Source organism: Orbicella franksi, chromosome 13 (genome assembly GCF_964199315.1).
Source record: "Orbicella franksi chromosome 13, jaOrbFran1.1, whole genome shotgun sequence".
Taxonomy (NCBI): domain Eukaryota; kingdom Metazoa; phylum Cnidaria; class Anthozoa; order Scleractinia; family Merulinidae; genus Orbicella; species Orbicella franksi.
This window is the reverse complement of record NC_138157.1, coordinates 2,940,077-2,961,288: the sequence shown is the minus strand read 5'-3', so window position 1 is coordinate 2,961,288 and position 21,212 is coordinate 2,940,077. Positions and strand designations below refer to the sequence as shown.

The window sequence follows — 21,212 nt, the reverse complement described above, 5'->3', positions numbered from 1 at the left end:
AATCCGCCGGCTACCCTAACTGGTGTCACACCCCTGAAGACAAGACACGTTACGTGCAACAATACCACCAGAAAGAAGGCATCGCTCTCGATCCGACCATGATCCAGAAAAATCCAGGACGCAAAGCCACCGCCAAACTCATGCTCAACTCCTTCTGGGGCAAGTTCGGTGAAAACCTACACAAACCCACTACCGAAGTCGTCTACACCGCAGCGCACCTCTTTGCCATCGTTTCCAATCACTTCAACGACATACAGCAAGTCAGAATTGCCAACGACGAAGCGCTAGAGGTCGTCCACGCCGAACTCAAAGAGAATCAACCCGATAACGGACGAATCAACATCTTCGTCGCCGCTTTCACCACCTGCTGGGCTCGACTCAAATTATACAGCTACCTGGAACAATTAAAACAACAAGTCCTCTACTTTGACACCGATTCCGTCATCTACTCGCACAAACCAGGTCAAGCCGATGTCCCGCTAGGCGATTACCTGGGTGAGATGACCAACGAGCTCGACGACGGTGACTTCATTACCACTTTCACATCCGCTGGACCCAAGAATTACGGGTACAAAACCCACCAAGGCAAAGTCTGCTGCAAAGTCCGAGGCTTCTCACTCAATGTACGAGGATCACGTCAACTCAATTACGACGTCATGGAACAAAATCTACTCGACGAACTCACACAACCTCTCGAGGACGGTGTACGACGCAACATAGACGTCGTCAACCCCAACTTCTTCTACAGAAACCCAGCTACCAAACATCTCAAAGTCATCACACGGACTAAACGCTACGGACTCGTCTTCGACAAACGCGTCGTAGACACAAACACTTTCATGTCGTTTCCGTACGGATACACACCCATGTAACTTCCTGTAATCAATAAAAATAAATTGTTAAAAACTCACTTCCTGTCTATCGATTTTATCTGCGCATGCGCGAACTGTGACGTCACGGCAGCCATGTTTTGATACTCGGGCGCCATCTTGGATTTTCAAATTTAAAAGAATGTATGGGAATTTTTAGGTCACGTGGTACAATCCCTGCACGCTGATTGGTTACCGCCCCTATTAACGTCCTTTACTACTGAAGAGCTATCTGTAATTTTATTTCGAACTTGACTGAAATTTTCTTGAAGCTATGATTTATAAACTGTATTTGTCTAACAGTAGAGTCAAATGATATACTAAAGGCATAGGGTAATCAGTTGCGACCATTATACTTTCGATTCGCCAACAGTACCAACCGGTTGAGAGCCCCCCCCCCCGTTTTTTTTTGTTTATACGGCTGCTTTGTTTAAGTGGGTGGTTGGAAACATATATAAAGGGAACGTTTAATTTCTTTTGTTACGCGTCCGCTTTGTATGAAACGACTGTTACTGTGCGTACAAACGTTTTTTAACCATTCGAAAGTAACGGCTACCCGTAAGTAACGGCTACCCGAAAGTAGCGCCTCCTTTTGCCCGCTAAATCCGAAAGTAACGGGGGCCGTTACTTTCAGAAATCTACGGTATTGTTTTGTTTTCTGCAAGCGCCTTTTTTAGAGCAATATTGATTACTAAATAAATTGTTTCAACGCAGGCAAAAAGAAAAAAAAAAAGTTTGGGAACGAAATAGATAAAAGGGCTTTCGCGGGCTTGTTGCCGGTGATACAAAGCCCGGTCAAGAGAACACGATGCTTAATAAGCAAACACGGGAAGATTATCTTTATAAGTTGATTTTCACTGACACATATCAAAGCCACATTCGCAGACGAATTAAGGTGTTGTTAAATTGCGCCTTTTGTAGAAGCATTCACCAAACAAAAATATTAACACCTTACAGCTTCTGTGTATGTTGCTTATGCTCACAAATGACTGAAAGGAGGGGGGTGGGGCTGGGGGCTTCATTTGACGCGGAATGAAGTCGCTATTTCCGGTCATTTTTAAGCAGCCGCTCGCAATCTTGGATTTCATGACTATGTCTTTTTAAAATAAACGATCAAAAAATAACCAGATATCCTTTAAAATTAGTCAAAATCCTTACGAAAGCTAAATGAGGAAACCATACCGCAAGAAAGTTAATATTTTTGTCATGAAAAAACTGGAATATTAAATATTTGAAAAACATGGCAGCCAAAATACGGTTGCAATGGAACATCTTGACACCAATAAATTGATTGCTTGATTTATTGATCAATTACATGGTAAATCAAATTATTTCCTCATTTTTGGGAAATTCATCAAAAATGGTATCCAATGCGATGCTTCAATGCTTTTAAAATTACAAGTGGTCAAGTCTGGAAGCCTTTTCTTCCCCACCCCTGCCCCAAGGTCTGTATAGGTAGCCCACGCCGTTTTCCTTTTTTTTTTTGTCACCATCTCGGTCCACTGGCATCGGATAAAATCTCTAACCTTAAATATTTATGGATAATTCATATTATGGGTTATGGACTCCTGATCCTGTCTTATATTTTCAAGAAATTCGGGGAATTGCTGAGGAATTTGTAATCGGAAATTGAATTTGAGACAGGAACCAGGAATTACGGCGAAATCAACTGGGAAAAGTTTGACAAGCGCTATCTAACGTAAACCCAAACGTAGCAAATTGCCGGAAATTTTCGATGATTCATGAATGCACCGGAAAATTTCCGAAAATGTTCAAAATTCTCGATAAATAATGAGCCGGAAGTGATTTTTTTGTTTTTGTTTTGTTACTTTTCCCGGAAAGAAGAGCAGTTTTGGCTAAACCGGTTTAACCTGAAATTGATTGTTTTTGCTGGGAGTTGGTAATACCGGATTAATCACTGTTCTGGAGAAATATCCAAGACGAATTGAACAACCTTGCTGTGTAGTGACCAGGGGAGACTATTTTAACAGCTTGCTTTGTAGGTAAATGAATGTCCTGATGCTACTTTTAAGTGACGGCTGATCAAGCCGAAATTAACTTAATCGGAGCGTGCAACGCAACAGGAGTTTCCCAGAAAGTGTTGTTCAGTTGTTTACTTCATTCAGCAGCAGTGAGGGAGTGATTGATACGCAGTGACAGCTCGATAGTGGTATCGTAAGTTTGCTCGAAGTAACATCACTCTAGCTTGAGTACCTTTCATTAAAAGATCGAGTTTAATAGTTTCAAGGCATAAATGACTCAATCCGTAGTTGTCATGTTATGTGTTCAGACACCCACATTCGCTTGTCGCAGTATACTAGCTGGCACGATTGTTCACTAGAGTCGCTAGCTTGACTTTTCGAAGATTCAAAGATGTTAAATGTTGTCGACAGGAACCAAGGATAGTAAATGTGGGTTTTCACATGGAGATATAAATGCAGAGTGATAGTAGATATAAATCTGTTTTGAACTCAGTGCTGCGGGGTCAGTGCTACCTCTGTTCACTCTTTAAAGCAATTTGAAATTAATAACGAAGGTCTGCAGACATTCGTGCAATGCTGGTATTCCACTCTTTTCCTTAGCAATAAACCGAGTTCCAGCAAACTACAAGATGCCTCTAGACACAGTTTTGTGCCTCGATACCTCGGCTTCCATGGGCTTTAATCACAATGAGGGCATCAACCAGCTTAAAGCTGCGGCCCGCAAATTCTTGGAAGGAGTGGAGGAGACTGCACGACAGGCCAACTTAAAGGTAGGATTGGGAAAGTGCGAATCATGTTTGATGCTTTAATCCTGCAGAACTTCATCTGACAGAGAAATCTGCTGAGCGAGCAATAATATCGATTAAGCTGGGACGGTTTTGAAGAAGAACGTTTTATACGAACAAAATAATACTTCGTACAACAGTTTTGTTTGTACGGTTGAATTTCCATTTGACACCCCGTCGGTCCTGTGGAGTTTCCGGGATCTTTAGTTTACTTCAGTGACAAAGCTTTGAATTCAAATACATTAAAAGAATTTTAGCGGATAGTAAAGTTTGTAAGCTCAATAGTTTGTTGTGATTAGGTTTAAAACAACACGATTACAATTTTTTAAGGAGCTAAGGACACCTATGGAGGTCTACGCGATAAACCGAGCATGCTCAATTGCACTTTCATTCCGAGAATTTAACTTATAATGTTTTATTTAGTAATTCTGAGAACTAACAAGAACATGATACTTTTACGAAAACATCGATGGCATCGATCTTTTGACCTTTTTCAGTTTCTTAGATGATGGTTTCCTCCGCCTTTACTTGAAAATGTGTAATTGATAGATTAAATGATTAAATATTATTACATCATAAAAGCTAGCTCTTGATCACCTGACCACCATGAGGTCATTCTTCAATTTCCTTATTCGACCTATATAACGAAACAAACATTGAATTGAGACAGTTGCATTTGTTGACAATTAAATATTCGATAATGAGTGATCATGTAGACTTAAGTGTGAAAATCGGCAGATCTCTTTTGCACTTTTAAAGCGCATATGACAGATTTATTTTGCTATTTGCTTCATATTTTCTACACGAGATCGTGATCTGGAAAAAAAAATAAAACAAATAAAACAGACAAACAAAGAAACAAAACAAAACAAAACAAAACAAAAACATGCATTTGTTTGTTTCTTCTCCGGATTTGAGCCGTCTGAAAACACTAAATTTCACTTCCGCAGGTGGAGGTTGGAATTTTTTATATAAGACTGTGGGTCGAGATATCTTTAGAATCAAAAAAAATATATATATACGAATATACGATATACGAATAAAATAAGTAAAATATACAAGGAATTACACTTGCGTAAAGTTCCAATTTTGTCTCAACATTGTACAAACTATTCACTGTCTGACTAGTCACAATCCCCACTCCGTCTGTCCCCCCCACCCACCTACCCATCCATCCATAGTGACCTCTACAGCTAATGGTGCCATGTAATTTTAATCCGTTACGTTTCCACATAGGAAAACGTTGCAATCGTTGAGTTTGGAGCCAAAACACAGATTTTGCACAACTTGTCAACGAACTACTTAAGCCTTAAAATGAAAATAGGTAAGTTGTCAATACGCAGCTCTATTCTATTCAGACATACTACTTTCATGCGCACAAATGTAATGATCGTAACACAGACATCGTCATTAACCCTAGTCAGACCGAAAAATGAAGAGGGAGGGGCCTTTCAAACCCTCATCCGAAATTAAAACACTGTTGTAGCTCCAAAAGCATTGAACACAGCAATGATTTCCAAATTTGGTAACGTTTCCTACAATTTATCTGGGAACAATTTCGTGTGAAATGTCATGGGTTAAAGATCTTATTGTTTCCATAGCAACCGTATTTCGACAAGGCATATTCTTTAAATTTCGAATTTCGTGTTTTCAATATTAACTTCCTTGCAGTTTTCTCTTTTTTAATATACTATTATTAAAGATGTTTTGTAGCTTCCTCCTTATTTATGACTATCTTTGAGTCGGTTTTCGTGGTTTTCTAACGTTCATGGGTTCGTGTAACGTTCATATAATCATTAACATAAAATTACGGGCTTCTGTGGAGACATTTCAGACGTGCTATAATCCTTAAGGACGGTGCCTGCTAAATGCAAAGGTTTTTGCGCCAGGCTAGAACCACGCGGAAAAAGTAGATCTTTGCAAGGGCTATTGGGGTAGCCACGCATTTTTTTGAGATAATTAGCCTTGAATCTCAACAAAAATGTTGACATCAGCATTTTTCTGAAAAAAAGAAGGAAAGGATATTTCTTCACAGATTTCCTTAGAATTCGCCTTTACATACAGAAACGCAAACACATTTATAACGATCTTAAAACTGCATGGTGAATGGTAACATGAAAACCATTTTTGGTATGTTTTTAATAACAAAATCGTTGCAACAGCGCTTTTAGCATGTCTGACAGCCTTCCTCCGGTTCAGCTAAAATACAGTCTAGATACCTTTTGCTCACCACCAGAAACTAGTCACTTATTGAATAGACTTGCCACTTGGATTTTATAGCATAAAATATAGGGGTAACCACGCGTTTTTCGAAGTTATTGATCTTTTTTTTGAACTTTTACGGTGCCCGCTACATTATTCTCCTGTCATCTCCCCAGTAAGTAAAACATTTGCGTATCTCACACTGGGGTTGCGCGTGCACTACGCCATCAGCAGGTACATGTGCACAGTTGAATTTCAGTATAATTTTCGACAGATGACAGCTAGTTTTTAGCTGGAAGACGTTAACAGTTAGTAGTTAGTAATATGCTTCTATTCTGGTGTTCGTGGTTTAAGTACAGGTTCATTAAACTTGATTTGGTCACAGAGGGAAAATTTTACTTTCATTTTAGTCGTGTACTTGGTAGCGTAGATGATTGCGTCAATGTCAACCCTAGTGCGTGCGCGCTTAAACTATGTTTTGCGTGATGCGCAGAACATGTGCGCACTAACAAAAGTAGGCACCGTCCTTAAATGCCTTTGCCATAGCTTAATACTCTACGAATTACATCAATAGACCCCCTCCCCCAGTCCCCCACCCCTCCCCCGGCTCTAAGAAGACCAAAGATGTCCAGTTTGAATAGTTAGGGTTCCACCCTCTTCTATTTTGCAGCTGGACTAAAGGCCAATGGAACCACCCCAATGAAAGATGGCTTGTTGATGGCACTGCAGGAGATTGCTAAAAATGGTAAGAAATTTACCGAATGAGGTCTGACGAAGTAAGTGATGAAAATTCCAAAGCCATCCTTCCAGTATGGCCAATGAAATTAGGACGTAATTGGATAACCACTCTTGTTGCTAGTCAATTAACTTTAAAGTTGTGATATCCTCTAGTCCTCCAGTCTACATCTACACTTAGTTATGTCGGTAAAAATCGTGAGATATCACACCAACTGTAAAAATTCTGAATAAAAATTTTATTTAGCTCTTATTAACCGAGCTGGAGGTCTGTATGGGAGAATCTTGACCGAGGTCGTGAGTACAGACCGAACGCAGTGAGGGCTGTACACACGACCGAGGTCAAGATTCTCCCATACAGACCGACTTAGCCCGGTTAATAAGATGTTTATTATATGGCAAAGAAGAAAACTTTAATTCGTTTAATGTAACTGGTTTGCTGACATTTTCTTTGCGAACGGCGATGAGCTTAACATAAACCTGCCGAAATTTGCTCGTCCTCTTTACTTTTTTTTTTGTCTTCAGGCTTTTTGGCACTTCCATAAATGATTGAGAAGAAATTAAAAGAAAATGGTGAACATTTCTGTATTTTAGTTTGCTACTTTTTCAACGGAAAATGAAACCGGTCTAGATGCCGGTTTAGATGGGAAAATCTAGACCGCGGTCAATATCGATTTCAGCCAATCAAATTCGTGAATTCGGTAGTTCCCAGTCCTTGTGAGACAGCCATATAATAAAATGGAATATTAACTAACTTTAATTTAAAACTATCTACGGACGTTGTAAAATTATCTACGGACGTCTTCAAGGTCAAATAAGTTAGGACGTTATTGATCTACCAAAGATATAAACGTCTAGCATTGTAAATTTCTGCACATACCTTAATAGATTAAGACAGCGCAAGCAGTCGTTACTGGAGGCTTTAATCGTAATAAATCTTTATGTTCATTGCAGGAGGAGTGGTAAATGTGAATGGTAGAAAGCTTTGTCCACGTATCATTCTCATGACCGACGGAAAGCCTACAGATGAAAACGGTCGTGAAACACCTCAAGTAAGAACATTTCTTATAATTCAGGTAAAATAGACTAACATTGACTGAGATGCGAAATCAAGTTAAAATTGAAAATTGTGCCCTGATTTCCCTGAAATCTCACAGATACTCAAATCATATCACGAAAGCTGAAGCTTGATCTGTTTGTCATTCAGGCTTTGACTGAAGTTCTGGTCACTGCAGTGCTGTTCGGGCCTCGCTATTAGGAAGTGGGCCTTCCATACAAAATCCCCATAGCTTGTGTTGGGTGTGGGAATGCAGATAAGGTAATGTCTGTAACGTACTTTATCAATTGTACGTGTTTTAATATTTGTGTTGTGGTCTTCGTTCAAATTCTCCGACATAACTTGACACAACTCCAGAAGTTTAACAGACTGTTTGTTAAATTCGATTTCACAAAGACCCACTCGTCTCTCTTTAACTCACTTCAATGCAATTCGCTACGATACAAATTAAACATAGGCGGTTAATATAACGCTGTAAAGGGAAGTCTGGCGATACAAAGTTTTTCACCGACACTTACACATTTGTGGATCCTCCTCGGTAATTTATACTTCTTTCGTAATCTTCTCGATATTATAACAACCTCGATACAACTCCGCTCGGCTACAATCCATCAAATTTCAAATTGTTCGTTCAGTTTCCCGCTATGCCGCCCCACAAAGAAGTATGGGTATCTGGCAAGACCCAGGTCTCTAGACTAGGGCCCAGGCCTAGCAAATGATTTTAACAATTTGCGTCCTTCACGGCTAGGATTGCCAATAGCTGTTCTAATCGAGCTTGTTAGCCAGATGCTTTAGGCCCGGTTCATACGTCGCATTTCTGCCATCTGTTAAGAATTCAGTTAAACGAAATAAATTCGATGGAAATGCGACGTATGAATCGACAGTCGCATTTCTGCCGCACTTAAATAATTTGAGTGAATTCAACACGGAGGGAGTGCGACGTATGAACCAGGAACGAAGCTATGGAAAGGGTAAATGTTTTATTAATTTTTGCTGCTGAAAACTAATAACCGACTAGTTTTTTATTTTTATTTTTATTTTTTTTTCATTTGACATGAAAGAGACTTCTAGAGAGTATTGCACAAACAACTGGAGGGATGTACGCGATGGTTCATAACATGGATGGACTTAGCACATTCTTCAAGAGACAGGTGTTGCTGTCACGGTTCATTGCTCAGTTTGCGCATGGTGAGTCAATAAGGCGGAAGTGTAGCAGCCCTTGCAGACCATGTAACTCTATTCGTCATCAAAGCGTAGCAGCTGTTATTGTTTGGGGGCCAGGGGCTCGGTTTCTGTTGTTGTTGTTGTTGTTTTTAGTTATTTTTCTATCAAAGGGTATCTAAAGCTGCTACTACCTGGCGGCCCTGACACAAATAAGGTTGTACTTGAAAGGGTATTTGGTTATAATCCTAAGTGCATGCTGGGATACTAATCGTTAAAATGCCCGCGCCAGTCCCGCACTAAAAGCCGTACGTAGTTATAAACTCTATAAAATATAATAAAAACTCTTTAACTCATAATACAAACTCTAGAAATAGCTACGGAAACACGGCTCGCCTAGGGTTGCTAAGTCCCATATAACTTCTCGTTCTCCTAAACTTCTAAGGATGTTTCTATAATTCGATAAAAACACGGAAAATGTTTAATAAACTGATACCAAGTCTTGTGGAGACAGTTGATAAAACACAAAATGAAACTTGGTTGTTAGGGAGGTTAAATTGATCTATGTGAGCTGTGAACTGTTGTTGGGATTGATTTGGTGCCATGAGTACATTAAACTGGTGGGTTTCTCTTTTTTCAGGGAAGCCTCTAGCTCATCACAAGGGTTACTCTACGCTGCCCAAGTGGGTCACTGACATCCAATTTTACGGACGATTTTTAGGCGGGGAGGCACCCATATAATTTATATCACCCTGGTCTTACCACAAGATCAGCATGGAAGGTACAAGCAATGATGTGTGCTGGATAGACTCTTTCTAGATAACTATTGTGGATATTGCTCTTTTTTCCCAACAGACATGGCTAAACTTCATTCATTGCTTGTATTACAACAGTTTATGCGAAGCCTCGGCGAAGACATGGAAGAAGCTGAGCTGGTAAGATCGACTAACCAAGGCGAATCAAAACGAACGAACGAACCAATTCGAATTGAAAAAAAAAATAAAACAAAACAAAACAAAACAAAACAACTAACGCCATCCAGAATTTAGTGACGAACAAAAGTACGGAGAGATTAACGCATAAATATAATTTCTAGTCGGGTTACTCGTTGACTGTATCTTTAATAGAGTAAATCTTTAATATTTCATGGTATTCTTCAAATGGGCAAAAATTTGCAGAGGCGGTTTTCTACATTTTTCAACGACTTTGGGTTGTCACATCTTAAGCGTTTTTTTCCTGCCTTATTAATGCTCTAGAGACAGAGGTTATATGATAATGTTAATGAAAAGGAGAATAATGTTATAAAACTAGACCGACGTAAAATGATTGCCATTTAAACAGTGCAACCCTTAACTTTGTAATCTAAAAGTTAGTTGTATATGACAAGTTATACACATCGTTTCTTTGCACAAAACCCTCGAGTTAAAAAGAAAGGATGACTGAGATCAATTCGAAGCCGTGAAAGTATTACCCGTTGTTTTTTATTTGTTATTTTGTATTTCTTAGCGTCCTCTCATGGCGCTGCTCTTGGCGATGTTAGTTGCGGAGGATGACAAAGATGAAGATCAACATGGAGTGAGTCTAACTGCTTTGAGTAACTTATATAAATGTTGTGATATCTTTGTATGTATAAATAGTTAACAATTATTCCACGAGCGCGCGCGTTGGCTTTAATCATCTCATATCCAGCAAGTGCGTTTTTAATAACTGTTTTATCAAAAAAGCCCCCAAAATATTGGAAATAAAAATAAATATAAAAACGTTCCCCAAGATATGCGAACGCTTACCATATTTGTAGAGCGTGTTACTTATGTACCATGACGCTAAGCCAGTGAAAACCCTTGAATTGCATTATCCAATGATTCAGTTTTTACTAAAGGTTGTCTGAAGTTTGGGTCTGGTGTAATAGCGCTGTATACTGGAGTTTTAGGCATCTGCCAATATTAAGGCGAGCTCTTCAGACGAGTTGAGATACAACAGAAGCGGAAATCTGTATGCCGTGTTTGACGAATATCGGTCTGAGTTCTTGATTGTATGTCCATACAGAAAAGACAAAGGCCGATATTCTTCCAGTTAGACCGCGGGCAAGTTTTGTTGGTGAGAGGTTTCGTACGCGACTTACAATTTTTATCTAGATTTAACCATCGTGGAGAGAAAAGACATTGTAGACGTCAAGCGTGCAATTCTGTTTGGGAAGTGATTAACTGACTCGGCTTACGAAAAGTGTTTTAATGATAAAAATCAAAAAAAGATGGAAAAGACTGTTGGAAGAGGAAGAAAACGGAACCGCTTTTGCGTTTACATCAATTAAATCTCTCAGAAACAGCTTAAGTTATAAAAAAACTGCAACAAAACCGTGCGGGATCATTTGGGACAGTGCCCGTACCAGCAAATGGGAAATATTGGATCGGGAATAGAGCAAACTGATTGGTTGATTATAGTTACTGACCCTCTGATGTAAATTCGTCGTAATGTCTAATACGAAATATAGTTATTATCCGACTGTTTTTGTGTAGTTTAGTTTTTTGATTTTTGTTTTTGTTTTTGTTTGTTTGTTTGTTTGTTTGTTTGCTTTCCCGTGGGTACTTTAAGGAGGATTAAAAGGACTACAACTAACCTGTTAAACTGGTTTCGAAGAGCCCAAATGATTTGAGCTTTATTTTGTTTCATTGATCTCTATCAGAACCCCAAACCTCCTCCGGTGGGGTCACGTGTTCGGAGGGGAGATGACTGGAAATATGGAAACCAAGATGGAGGAACCGCTGGCACGATCACAAAAACAGATGGTACACCAGGTTAGTTCCACCACTGGCAATGCTGGCTATATTTACATTGGTTATTTTTCTGGGTCAAGCCAAGTAAAAATGAACCTCTGATTGTATTTTCGACAAGGGAGGATGAAGGACAAGAAGGTCATTACCTTGTATAAGCCTTGACTTCTGAGATCCCTGAAGAGGCTCGAAATAGTCGATCCTGTGACAAGAATGTTACCTAGGTGCAGTTCACCCATGCATTTTTAACCTACACCGATATGTCTATGTAGCGTGCGCTCGGGGGTGGGGAGTGCTTTACCATTTTTTTTTCTTTGTCGAGGCGCCGCCTCGAGGTCCAACTCTTGACCCTTTTGTTTACCATTTTGACAAAGAAGGTACCCCTTTCGTATACTTTTACTTGAAAAATCGCCCACAAAGGAAATCTTGACATTTTCACGTAGTGCCAGGAGCCCATGGCGCCTGGTAGTGCTTAATAAATTAAATGATCCAGCCATAACAACAACAACAACAACAACAGCAATATTTATTACTTATATTGCGCTTTTTCTATAAAAATAGTCGAAAGCGCATTACAATTGGATAAATTCTTACAAATTACAAATTGACAATTAAAACTACCACAACGCATCTTTAAAACGATCATAAGGTGATCTGTTCCAAATATTTTAATTAAAGGCCCTTTCAATTAAATAATTAATTTCTCTACCCTTACATATACCTCAGCCTTTTATAAACCCTATGCTTCTATACACCTGAAGCCTGAAAAAAGTACCCCTTTCGGGTGTAGCCTCCTCGCATAGGCCATCACAGGGAATAGCCCCGGGGAACGTGCGTGGTATCCCAGGGAGGACTAGCTACAGTATCTAAAACTAACTTGAAAGGGATTACCGTTAGAATAAGGGCTATATTAGGGAGAAATTCTCTTTCTCTTCATCCTTTCTTGATCTGGAACAATTTCAGGTTGGGTGGATGTTCAGTGGGATAACGGAGCTAAAAACTCCTACCGCTATGGAAAAGATTCTGCTCTTGATGTTAAGGTAAGACAAAACATAGTTACACTCAGTGGGAATAAAAGGCCCACTACGGTGGCAAAAACAGCGCATGTCGTAAAACCCTCGAGTTTGAAAACTTGACGTTTCGTATGCTTCCACGCACATTTTCAGAAAAGTGAAAGTCTCGCACATAATCAGGAACATGGGACAGATAATTCGCATACAGATTTCCGCTTTCGCGAACAATAACAAACTGACCAAGGTGGTAAAGAAAACATTGCTCACTGTCAACGTTCTCGTTCAGTGGCCGAAGAATGAGTGGGGTGTTTGCGTAAAACAATTACACCCATATTTGTTGTGGCGAGCAGATCAATATTTGTCGACGCTGCGGCAAATAATTTGTCTACAAGACATCTGACGTACAAGTAACGATATCCTGCGATAACGGAGATCAGTAATTGTTTTATCCTCCAATCACAAAATTTGTTTTTATATTATCACTATCTGAGAGCACAGGGAAGCAATCTGCCGTTTTTCACACAAGAGCGTGGGTACAATTGCGCATGAGCAGAATGTTATTTGTAGCAGAAAACATTTAGACGGTATTGCCCATGAACAAACCATTTTGTATTGGTAGTTATTTGCAGGTCACGTGTTGGGCTGTCAGCCAATGACAGGAAGGAAAAGTGCATCGAATGATAATAACGCTTTCGCGTGCAATAACGCTGTCAAATTGTAGGTTGTTGATGAAAACAGACTCGTGTTTCGTCGAGAAGGAGTTCAAGTGGGATGTCGTGTTATCAGAGGTTAGACTTCTCACAACTTATAATTTTCTAAACTAACTAGAAATTCTTGGAATGGCATCGGACTAAAATGTATGGGAATCGGGAACTTAAAGCAAAAAAGAGAGTCTGGAACGGGCATGTTGAGTTACTTTTTTTTGGCAAGTTTTATCTGCCAAGTTTAAATATCAACTCTGAAACGCTGCCAAATTCGCCCAATGCGTGTGGACTGAAGCCGTATCCGAAAAGAAAAAGTTGCGGATTCAAAAATATAGGGATACGTGTGGACGGGGCCTCAATTTCTATTTCGAATTTAACGCGGCTTTCTATATTCAGTTTCGAGGCAAAGAGAAAGAAACAAAATGACTAAAAAGTATCGCGAGATTCAGGATAAAATATAAATACATTTTTAATTGACGTTCTTCTCGGTGTCGCCGTCGTGGTTACTCTAAAAGGGAGCTTAAGAAAGCCACGACGGTAACGGCAACGAGAACGTCACCAAACAAAAATTTTAATAAGCCGAACAATGGCTGTGCACATGCGCTCCAAATTGTTGTAGATTTTGTAGCCGTTATCTGCAAAACAACACCGTGAAATGACCAAGTTCTGTGTTTTGGAGAACTTTAACCGTGATGGCTAATTCCTCGTTTTTTTTCTTTTCGAATTGATAACTGGCATTTCATTTTTAGTTTGAGAAGGTTTCAAGACCGGTAGGCGCGCTGAGCAGATTTAGCTAAATGCGAAATTCGATTTTTTTTTTTTTTTTTTAGATTTTTCTAACCAATTTTACCTCTATTTTTGTTTCGTTTTGTTTTGTTTGATTGTTTGTTTTTGAATTTGGGCATCTAAATGTTTTTGTTTCTGTTAAAACGAAGAAAATACCATATCATTTGAAAAGGATTTTTAATATACTAAACTTATAAACATGTTGACTGGATATGCTGAGTAGATATACAGTGCTTATATTGAGCAGCTTTCCGCCAATAACAACTCTCCCAGTATCTATTTTAATTTGTGTTTAACGAATTTCAGGACCGGACTGGAAATGGGGAAATCAGGACGGTGGAGCGGGTAAGATTGGTCGCGTATTCATGGCTGAGAGTGGACTTGTTAAGGTAATTACAGTTGTTGGCAATTTTGAAAACATCTTATCTCCTCATCATTATTTTAAGACAGAGAATTCAGTTTTGTTTTGTTTTGTTTTTTTGTTTTTGCTTTAGTTTGTTTTGTTTTTGTCTTGATTTTTTTGCGTAATCAACTCCCATCGAGTTGCTTTGAACTTCATTCTATTCATAGGTTCGCTGGCCTAATGGCGACACAAACACCTACCGCAACGGTATACAAGGAGCAAATGATGTGGTCGTTTATTCTGAGGTGAGTAAAAAAATCGTTTAATACGTGTTTGCGCGTTAGTTTGTTTCCACACCGGGAGTTTTTCTGATTGATTCTTCACAGAGAGTATTTGCAATAGCGCCGGGGGCGGAGTAGTTAGATAAAATTTGCCAAGTTTAGTTAAAGAGCCAAGTGGACCATCTCCGGTTTCTAAAGCACGAGGTGACTAGGAGTGTTTCTACTCCTCCCTGGATTTGATTAGCTAATCGATCGCAGTGTTATCCTACAGTGTTACTCTCGACGGTACCCATTTTTACATTAGATTAGAGAGAGGCACTATGAGAGTAAGGTGTCTTTCTCAACAACACAGCATAATCTTCCCGACCAGGGTTCGAACCCAGACCGCTCAATCCGGTGTCGAGGGAACTAACCATGAGGCCACTGCCACGCCTCCCTCTGAGTAGTATGAATGAAAATAAGGGATGAATGGAATAACTAGTTTTTCTTCGTCATCTTTTACCCGACACATACATAATGTTGAATTCAGAGTGCCTTGTTTTAACATAAACACTGATCTTTGGTTTTCACACCATTGTTTTTCGTCCAAGGACATACGATGGTCCTGCCACGTGATGTGAGGCCAAACAGAAACGTCAAATGATACTGAGCCTGCGACACAATCATGGTGTTACTTAAGTCATTCATTTAACATTTCGTATATCTTATGACCCGTTGTTACTTCAAGGTAGCATTTAGCAGTTACGAATTTTTAATAGATTTGTTTCAACTGAAGTTGCAAGCTGAAGTTGGAGGCTGATAAAATTACTTTTGCTTGGATGCAAAAAATGCAAGAAGGGGGTAGGCCCTTATTGATCGGCACGATCCTTAAACTGTATTATAATCAGGAGCCATAATCGGGAACGGAGACCGTAAGCGCGCATCATTTCTAGTATTGGGGTTGTCCCCATGATATGGGACAATAATTCCATTTTTAGAACAAATGACGCCATCGCCTGCGGCACACGCGCGTACATGCTGCGAGGATTTTTGCGGATGTCGCGAGGGAGAAATGGCGTCCGAAATTCCCGAAATTTTTTCATGTTTTTGGCCCACAACTCAACGCGTTTACGTCTGTCGGGATTTTTCTTAAGTATTTTCGTCGTAAGCTGCTCCAGTTTGAGTCAAGTAAGACAGTGTCGAATTTAGGTATGTTCCGCTTTAAGCTTATATATATCGCTGACCAAGTTGTGTTCCGACGGATGCTTCTTTTACATGAGCTGCACATTACTCCACTTTAAATTTCACATATGTTGAAGATTATCAGCTCTTCCATTACACAGCAAGAAACTAACTGGATATATTTAGATATAGCAGAGCTTCAGGACTTCATAGTTTCCTAGCTCCTCTTGCCACACGCTTGCGAGGAATTTGCCAGTCTATCGCGACTGAAAAGTAAAACAAAATAATTGCTAGTTTGGTCAGTTTGAGTTTCGCCTGAATTGTAAGCAACGCTTGATGTTTCATCAAGGCCCAATAAGTTTACGTCCGTAGATACTGCTGAGTTTTATTCGTGTAAAAATCCAGTAAATTCTCTGTTGTCGATGAATGAGAGCGCCCGCCGATGCGTGTTTTGTACAGTCAGTAAACATGACAAATTGTACTTCCGCCGCACTTTCGTGTGAAAGCGTACATCGAACTCAAACAATAACTCTATAGTTTTCAAATATGTTTAAGATTGATAAATGTTTGAGAACATATTAAAAGCTAAGCTCAGAAAATGTGAATAAAGCAGAAATAATCAGCAAAGTTACGATGACGCTTTCTTTAATCAACTTGGAATAACGATTTCGATTTTGTTGATCGAGTTATCAAAACTCCTTGTCTATTTTCATTTTCGCAGTGTAAAACTTCAGAAAGTTCACTATGCTTATGTTGAAGAAACACACATCATGTTAGTAGCCTTTTTTGCGTTCGTCAAATTTGTTGCAGCATCTCAGCACAAAAGATAACGAAAGAAATCTTTTTCAAGATTTGTTGACAATTGAAAACACCGACTCGGACTTGAAAGTGCACGAGCTGCACTATGCAAATGAGCTAATTGTACGCGTCAGACTTTCCTTTCAAAAAATTTTGCAAACTCACCAAACAAGCAGAAACAATAAGAAACCATCAAAACAGGTTTTGGTCATGATTAAACATTGTCTGAGAAACTCACAAATTAACTCGATACCAGAGTAGAGAGTTTTCCTGCTAGATTCTTAAGTCAGAACAAACGCAAAAACATACGCGTAAGCTTACAACTAGCGCGAGCAGATCTTATTATTCATTCCCAGCGCGAGATTGATGTTTTCGACCCTGAAAAACCTACCTTTTCCGTTAGCTCAGAGCATAAAACTACATATAAGCGCCCTGGTTCGTATTCCCTGCCTTATTCCCTGCCATCGCTGTGAAAAATACGCAAGATAATCTCTCAAGGTCTCTCAACTCTCACCATTTGATCACGCAACGTGACAACACCCCCGCGAGAGCCCCCGACATGTGCGTGGATCCGCGCGGATATATGACGTCAGGATGGCGTAATTTGTTCTAAAAATAGAAAAATTGTCCCATATCATAGGTGCGCGCGGATCCCAAGGCTTACGGTCTCCGTCCCCGATTACGGCTCCTGTTATAATATAATTTTGAAGCGACGGTGCGGAGTAATAATAGACAAAAACAAGAGATTTCTAGTCATTGTTGATTAAAAAGAAACACAATTCTGGCGGCTGAACATTTTATCACAATACCATGCGAACCTAACTCAGCTCTTTGGGCACAAGGAAAGCCATATTTTTTGCATGATATTTGTCCCTGTACTACATTGTGTGTTTTAGGTTTGAAGATGTTAGAACTTTTCTGTAAGTTTTAATGAGCGTTGCAAGGTTTTTGTGCGCTAAGAGCTATGGGTAAATGTACCAGTCGCCATCTTTTTTTCCTATGGGGATTTCATGTTGGCCTGCAATTCAAGATTACTGCAATTAATCTCATTGGTAGTTTTCATGACGTCTTTTGATTTAGAGGTTTATATATATCAATAGATTTAGATCAAACAAACCTGAAAAGACTTCAAAGTTTCTCAGCGTAGATATCAAAAATTTTCGTTAAAATGGGGGCGGCAATAATGTAAGGATTTTTTTGTAGCTTTACAGTTAAAATTCATATCGAAATAAAATGATAATAAACATGCATGCATATACATGCACGCATCATTTGTTGTCTACATGTGTGTGGTGCTTTTCGACTGTTCCAGAGCATTTAAACCATATTTTAACCGCTTTTTATTTTTTATGATTTCTTATTCCTCTTACCTGAATTATTGCAATTAGGGAGAACACGAGCTTCACTCGCTACGTTACACAGAATGAAGCCGTCCTACTTAGTCCACAACTTCGTCAGGGCCGTGGTTAGTTCGAAGGCTAAATTTTCCAGGCAGGGAGGTTTTAGTTTCGTTCTGCGCTTGTGACCATGTGTTGCTAACTTTCGCGGCTTTCTCCAGCATCTTGAATAGACCACTTCGAGGATGTCAAGCTTCTCTGTTTTGTTTGTTTTTCCATGTCGAGTTAAGTGTAAATACGAGGTTTCATAAGATTCCGTTGTAAACGCACGGAAATAGAGGGCCCCAGACTTTAGAGTATTACTTTTTTGGAAGATACATGTACGTATGTCAGGGGCCAAGCGCCCACTTGCGCCATGTATGACTTAACCGGAAAAGGTCCTAGAATTCTCAATTTTCCCGGAAATCATTTCCCGCCGGAAATCATTACGCCTCGTTGAACACGTTTCACCTGAAATTGAATGTTTTCACTGGGCGTTGGTATTTCTGAATTAATCACAGCTGTGGAGAAGTAAATGAGACGAATCGAACAACCTCGTTGTGTACGAACAAGGGGATATGATCTTGGCAGCTTCATTCTAACAGGTGCGAGAATGGCCTGTTGTTACCTTCCAATCACATGTTTCTCCTCAGATTTTATAAGTAACAGCTGATCAAGAAGAATTCAATAAGATTGCAACGCGTCGGCAGGTTCACGGAAGTTTTCTTGTTTACAATATCCAGCAATATCTACAATATCGTAGGCAATAGGTGATGCTTTACAATCAACAATTTACTCCACATTAAGCAAAGTCACCTTAATAAATTCTAGCTCGTGTTAATATTCATAAGGGGTTTTCACGGAATCTTTCTGAGCTTAGAGGATTCGATTGGCAAATGTTGATTTAGGCATGATGCGCACAGACACTTTCAATTAGTCTGTCGTACGAAGTAACACTTACGAGTTAGCCATTAGCTTGACTTTCATTCGGGGGGGGGGGGGGGGAGTGGGGTACTCCCTTATATATAGGCTATATAGGTATGTGCGTCCCCAAACCCTCCGTTTTGGTCATAAATAGGGTATCGGTTTTGGCCATTGTGCATGTGGTCATAAATAGGGTACGGTGTTTGCACTTGAGTCTTAAACTGGATATGACGTTCTATTGGAAGAAGCTAATATTTCATCATAATCAATAAGACCATCAACAAAAGCCCTTTACAATGCCTTTAACATCGGTCTGGACTAGGTAACTAATTATAAGGCAGGTTTGAAACATGGTGTTGATTAAAAGATCAGGTCATATATAGGGTAGGGAAAATTGCAGATTTTGGGTTTTGGGAAGCGGGCCGCACACCCTACCCTCCGGGAATTTTATCCGTTGTTTTGTCTTAAAAAGTAAATATGTGTTTCTGGACAGAGGTAAAGGTAGGAAGAACGATTGAGAAATATATGCAGGCTTTGAAATTTGTGCTGTGCGCTCAGCTTGCATCCCATGCGTCTGTTCCACACAATGCTGGTGTTCTAGTCTTATCAGGAAGCAAACGAGCTCTTGCGCACTTTAGACACAGTTTTGTGCCTCGATATCTCGGCTTCCATGGGCTTCAGTAATAACAAGAAGGTCACCTCCAGCCTCACTGTCATTCAAAGGTCAGCTCACTCAGCGGACAACTGTAAAATGGTCTATTGATAGAATCTTATAGTATTGCTTACAATAGCTTTGTTTGTGCGGCTGAATTCTCATTTGACATCCAATAACTTCGCCGGATGCGCCATCGGTCATGTTGAGTTTCTGGGTTAATATTTTCTTTTACTAGCTATGTTTTGAGACAGCATTAAATTATGGCGAAACTTCTTTTACGAAATTCTTATTTTTATAAGCTTATATTGTTCTCTTGGGTTAAAATAACGCTCATGCGATCACAGTATTTTGGGCTAGGGGCACGTGCAATGTTGCTTAAAAGAATTATTTTCCGACCGTCACCGCCTGATAACCACTAGCAGTAACTATGTAGTCGTTACATCGCGATCTGTATCACAAGTGACCACATCGATATCGTGATACAAACGGAATTTTTTTATAGCAGGAACATAATAATTTAGTGCTTCAAGTTATTGGAAATGTATTTTCCGCTGGTATGTAACCAATTCTTTGCAAGAATATCTGTGGCACCTTTCGATTGAATATTTGATACAATAAATTCATTAGCACGAGGTGCTTCTTTCTCTCACGCGCGTTCCAGTTTCCGACGTGTTTGTCGTTCGTTTTAGTCCCTGTGATATCCTCGTCGGAATCTACTGTTGAGGGCGTGAAAGAGAAAGAAACAGCAGAGAATCCTAAACCTCAGAGTTCAGAGTTGGTGTACGAAGTTTTTCCTTATTTAAGGGATATCTCAATACACAACTCGAAGCCAAGGGAAAGCTGATAGCAGATCAGTCGAAAACATAGAGGTCCGCCTCAGAATAGACCATTTTACAGTGGCCTGTCCAGTGACCTGGCCTTTGAATGGCAGTGAGGCTGCAGGTGATCTTGTTTTGTTAAAGACCTCAGTGTTTTTGTTGTGTAAATCACGTTGTTCGTATGCTAACTAGATGGCATTTAAATGAGAAAAGCACAGAGGTCTGTATCAAAGCAAGGTCACCCCAGTCTCGCTTGCATTCAAAGGCCAGGTAACTAAGCAGACAACTGTAAAATGGCCTATTCAAATCCAGTGGTAACAGAAAGCAGTTTGAGGTGAAGACAAAACTAGAAGGCCTCATTTGGGGAATAAAGACCAGTTCTGACGACCCCTTTCAAGTACGTAGTTTGTCACAGGAAACAGAACAAATCATTCGCAAGAGGCAGAAGTTAATAAAGACTGCTGACCGCAGCAAAGATCGCTGGCTAGCTAGTGGTTCACGAAAATGCGGAGTCGAATGACCTCGCTTCAAACTCTGAGGACGAAAAAGGCCTCAGGAAGGCAAATACTGCCGCGGACAAAGTGAAAGGATTCCGACAAGTCTAAGCCGGGCTCTTCTAAGCGCCTTAAGTCTGACGGTCATGATCAGTTTTTTCGCAGTAATATTTTTTCCTTCCTCTGTTTTACTTTGTTATTTTTCATGAGGTTGGAATGTCTGAGCATCCAACCATCAAACAGTATTGTTTGATTTGAATTTACCTCTATCACCAAAGACCGTTACGAGATTCCCTT

The 21,212-nt window shown here is 39.8% G+C and overlaps 1 protein-coding gene and 1 pseudogene across 2 annotated transcripts in view; both read left to right on the top strand.

The window, feature by feature from the left end:
• LOC145466391 (uncharacterized) overlaps window positions 1-21,212 on the top strand; it is a 343,779-nt gene that overhangs the window by 320,724 nt on the left and 1,843 nt on the right. The gene's annotated exons all lie outside the window — the stretch shown is intronic.
• LOC145466392 (uncharacterized) lies at window positions 1,097-18,973 on the top strand (annotated as a pseudogene). Its single transcript, XR_014041876.1, has 14 exons — window positions 1,097-3,621; window positions 4,873-4,960; window positions 6,509-6,583; window positions 7,528-7,625; window positions 7,781-7,891; window positions 8,692-8,818; window positions 9,647-9,726; window positions 10,298-10,366; window positions 11,475-11,586; window positions 12,526-12,602; window positions 13,297-13,363; window positions 14,372-14,454; window positions 14,636-14,713; window positions 15,280-18,973. The product of XR_014041876.1 is annotated as an uncharacterized LOC145466392 (transcript).